The sequence below is a fragment of the Anarrhichthys ocellatus genome, unplaced genomic scaffold (genome assembly GCF_004355925.1).
Source record: "Anarrhichthys ocellatus isolate YVR2014 unplaced genomic scaffold, GSC_Weel_1.0 scaffold4, whole genome shotgun sequence".
Lineage (NCBI taxonomy): Eukaryota > Metazoa > Chordata > Actinopteri > Perciformes > Anarhichadidae > Anarrhichthys > Anarrhichthys ocellatus.
The window spans coordinates 11682631-11687769 of NW_022280034.1; positions in this window are offsets into that span (position 1 = coordinate 11682631).

Genomic DNA, 5139 nt, shown 5'->3' on the forward strand with positions numbered 1-5139 from the left:
GTGTGTGTGTGTGTGTGTGTGTGTGTGTGTGTGTGTGTGTGTGTGTGCGTGTGTGTGTGTGCGTGTGCGTGTGTGTGAGTGTGAGTGTGTGTGCACAGAGCACACACGCAGAGCGAAGCGGCTGCTTCTTTATGAAGAGAGAAAATGAAGAAACAGAGAGACAGGCTGAGCAAACGTCTCGGGGAAATTGGCGTTAAAATGAAATAACGGGAAACTCCGCGCGCGGCGATGTCGACGCTGAGTTAAATATCATATCTAGTAATCTGTTTTTTTTATTTCGTATTTTCGGGCCGTTAAGAGGATCGGTGCGAAATGTCAGATCTGACTTCGCGCGCGTCCTGATAAATGTGAAGCGACGACGGCGCGGCTGCCCGCGCGAGCCCATCGAGCTCGCGAGAGGGATATTTCCTTTCCTCTCGGATGAAAAAACAAGGCAAGGAAGGCTGGGGGGAGGGGAGGGGTTTATAGCGGCAGTTTGGCCAATAACGCAGTGAGACCCATGTGGGCAGGTCTTGAGTGTCGGGTCTCCGCCAATGAAAGCTCAAATTAGGGTTCTTGCCCCCACGTGGGCTCTGAGCTCCACGCAACAATGACTAGGCTTTAGACCAATCACGAACGCGCAAGGTGTTAATCTTGATGCGGATTGGCTCGCTGTTTTTCACAGAGTCCCCTCACTCATCACGTTTAGCCCTTTGTTATTAACTCTTTCCTACCACACAGGAAGGAGCTGCTCTACCCATAAAACAGAAACCCGCACTGTAATAGCCAAATGTGAATTAATGAATGATTCAGAGGTGGTTTGTTTTTAGAAACGCGATACATCAGTTAATCCGGACTGTTTCAGACACATTTAAAGAAAAGCGAGGGTAATATACTGAACTGTAGTGGAGCACATGGGGCGACCAGAGCAGCGCTGCAGCTTTTTCAAGCGTGCGTGTTGCCCCTGATCATAATCAAATCAGCATGCAAGAAAACCAATGGGATTAAAAGCACATGATGAATGCATGCTTGGCAGTGAGGTATAACCCACATTAACAGATTCAGGCTCTATAACTGTGGGTCAAACCTGCCTCTGTTATGCCATGTACAGCCTGCAGTACAGGGCAGAGAAACAGACTCTGGTACAGTGACTGGGAATGATTGAAACATTGGGAAATAGTCCCCCTCCTCCTCTCTCGTTTTAATTGCACTGATGTTTTACAGTTGATAACGCTGCACGTGTTGTTGACGCCTTTCAGTTTCAGCAAAGTCCCCCCCCCCCTACAAAAAAGGAGACATTAAAAGCAGCCATTTTAAATAGCAAGTCATTCCCTCCTACGCTATGCAGTCACACAGGCACCAACACTGACAAACCAAGCATCAATCTTCTCTCTTTTTTTACCCTCCAAAAAATATATAGGCAAGGTTCTCATAAAGGAGCCAAAGTAGAAGGCTGACACCGCCTCTCAGTGGTGGCTTTGGGAATTAGAATTGTGAGCGTGCCAGGTCGAGTGTGTGTGAGGACGTTTCAACATGCATAAGAAGTAGGAAAGAGTGATTAAAACGTTTGTTTTCTCATTACAGGTCTCATGGTAATAGTTGTATTACATTACTTTCGATGGAAGACGCTGAAAATGTTCATGAAATGGCACAACATGTAAAAGCGGGGAGGATGAATGTGTAAGAAAAAGTTGATACGGGGCAGCCTTCACATGTAAAAACCCTTTAATGCTGGGAACAGTATTGTGTTTGGCTTATTTGCATTGAAACATGATTGTCTTTTATCATTGATATTTCAGCCAGACAGTGATTACAGTTAGCCACTGAAGCTCTTGTGGGTGGTAGCATCCTCAAACTTATTTCCATTGATTCATACCCCCATGCATGTCACAAAACATGTGACTGCAAGAAAAGAGGAAAAGTCCTCTCCATTATTTTTCTTTCAAAAGTTGTGTAGTCTTATGGAAAAATAAGACGGTGACTTCTGGGTAAACAAGTAAGAGTCATTTATGTGGGCTTACGTCAGGAGGACAATCCGAGGATTTACGTTTACATAAAGCAGTTCTTTTACCTTTTTCACCTTGATGAAGTTACCCTTACACCTCAAATATGACAAAGCAGTCTAACAGGGCCGCAGAATACTCAACAGAGTCTGTGTTGTCCTTTTTTATCCCCCTTTTCCCTTTGATTTCCAACACGGTCGTTGTAAAACCTTGTTCTCCTCTGGCACGACCCGGCCCTGAGACAGTCATGTTTAACTGAGTAACAGGTTGCATTGAAATGCATACTCCAGGTGTTAAGTACAAATTTGGGTCCTGATATGATTTTGTACAGAAACAGATTCATGTGTCAGGGAATGGAGCAAGGAAAGTAAACAAAAGCCCTTTACAGCTTGTTTTGGCATGCTTTTTGCAACAACAAGGACAACCAGTGGACTCCAAGATTGATCCAGGTGATCTCTCTTTCATTCAGTTCACAACCTCTGGAATTGAACTGAAGACGAGAGAGAGGACAGGGGGGAAAATTACTTAAAGTGGAAAAAAAGGGAGGAAGAGAATGACTGGAGGAAGAGTGTGGAAGGGAGTGTGTATTTGCGGTGTGTAGGGAAGGGGGTGTCTGTAAGTGTAGGGGGGGCACTGTGGGGTATGAGGCATACCCCCCGCAGTCCCAAGTAATGGCAGAATAGAACTTAATAGGGTAGAAAAAGGCTGGGGGCTGTTAACTCAGAACGGTCATTTTGAATTCCCCATTCTCTCCCTCAGTCGCTCCCTTCCTCATCCCTTCTTCCATGCACCTTCTATGTCTTTAACGTGGTTTCCCATCCCTGTCTGCCTGTGTAATTTGCCGATTCTCCCTCCGTCTCCCTGCACCCTTAACCCGTCTCCAACTGGTCTCCTTTCAGCTGTTGCCCCTTACTTTCATCTCTCTCTCCATCTTCTCCTCCTCTTCACCCCTTTTCCTCTCTTCCTAGCCCCCACCCATCCGTCCTTCCCTCTTCTTTCCCTTGCCTCATCTCTCCCTTCCCTTCTCACCTCCCTCCTCCTCCTCCCCCCTTCTGTGTCTCCTTGGAGGAGGTGTAATGATAGCTATTTGAGTGTCATCAGAGGACCACTGTAATGGCTTCTAAAGCACCATTCCACGGTTGCCACGGTGAACCTTGCACAGCCTCCGTCCCAGAAGGGGTGGAGAAAAAAACGAAAAGAAAAAAACGAAAAGAAAAAGAAAAAAAAACATCTGGTTGGCTATCGACAGGCGTCACCGTGCCAGCGGCAGCAGGAGTGCCGGCACAACAGCAGACGATGACATGGCCCCGGGGGGCCACGGAGAGCGAGCTAATGGGGCGTAGGATAGGACACATATGAGGAGGAAGTACAGTAATAGTGATAATAGTGATGGTAATGAAAATAATAGACTGATAACAATAACAGTATTTTACTTTGTTTTTTTAGTTTGTTAAATTTGTGTACATCTGGTCCTCCTGCCTCCCTTTTTCTCCAACTCTCTGTGGTGTGTTTTCTATGTGTGTGTGTGTGTGTGTGTACAGTAAGTATGCATGTTTGTGTGTGTATTTGTACATTAAATAAGAAAGGGAGACAGAATGTGTTGGTTTCCCAGATGAGGAGTTCAGGCATTAGCAAACGCGAGGATCTGATTATTTTGTTTATTTTAAAGACAATTAGTGTTGCTGCACACATGCATGATCACCAGTAGGAGATCAGACATCTTGTCCAAGAAGCAGAGTGAACGTTTGTAGTGATGCCATCCATCCACATATGAACAGACAGGTGAACCAGAGTGTTTTTCAAATGTTCTGATCGACTACATAAAGCAGCCTACCCTATTGTAGAAACTAATTGTACCCTGCTAATGCCATTGAATGGCCCTTTTAAATCTTAGTTTGAATGGCACGCGTCAAGTCAATTGAATAGTACATGTTCAGAGAAAACCTAAAACTCTGAAAATGGTTCTGCAGGCTTCATGCCGACGCCCTCCGAATGTTGAGCAACAGAGCCTTGTGAGCTATGAGGGGAGTCAGATGTATGTACGAGAAACGTTACACGTACCAGTCATTCAGCAGTCAGTAATATCCTCATCTTATAGTGATGACTCAGAGCTACTTGTCAGCATTGCAATTTTAGTTTTTTAGTTGCTGTATAAGACACAGTTGGAAAAACACCTATAATAATTACCAATACAACATTTTTTAAGACTTTAGTTTTTGAACGGAGTCTCATTAAATATCCTCATTTAGATAATAATAGTTGATATAAACACTGATGTGAAGAGTCAGCATTTTAATGAACACTTTTCTTTATCATATGGCCATTATTAAAAAGATATGACACACATACACGTGACAGCGTCAGCTTTAATCAACTGTAGGCCTTCAAAATTCTCCCAAAAAATGAAGTTTGTAATGAAAAAGTTATAATTATTTAAAATAAATTAGTAAAACCCAAATTACCCGGTGCCTATACTGCATTACAGTAGCTAGTAAAATCAATAAAGAGTAACAAAAACCACCACAGCCACAGGTTTGGCTTCATGTCTGATCCCAGTGTTGGTTTTAGGACATTTTGAAGGATTTGTAAGGTTCCTATTTAGATATTGTGTGGGTAAAAGGGATCATCTTCATGATATTGAAACATTCGAATGGATAATTTTGAAAAAAAAAATATTTTGCAAAGCCAGCGGTCTGCTCCTGTCCTCTTATCGTATCTAGTATTTAGTTTTGGACGTAGTAGTTGCTACTGTGGGGATAAAACTAGCAGAAAAAAAGCAAAGTTTAGGGAAGCTGATCTCAAGCCAACATCTCAGAAATGTGCGATGATCGTCTGCTTAGTGTTCACACACTCAATTACAGCACTCATGTCCTTCAGTATCTGTGTTTGTGTGTGTGTGTGTATGACACACATTGTGTATCACATTTTGCATAAGCGCAGCAGTTCAAGTCTGGGTCAGGAGGAGTAAATCTGTGGGTGGGTGGTGTTTACTATGAACCCTTGGACCCTACTCTAACCTTTGTGTGTGTGTGTGGTGATGACACGCATGTTGCTGTGGGTCATTGAGTCTATGTGTATGTTTATAGCCTTTGACAAGCAGGAGGAGGGGAGTGTGTGTGTGTGTGTGTGTGTGTGTGTGTGTGTGTGTGTGTGTGTG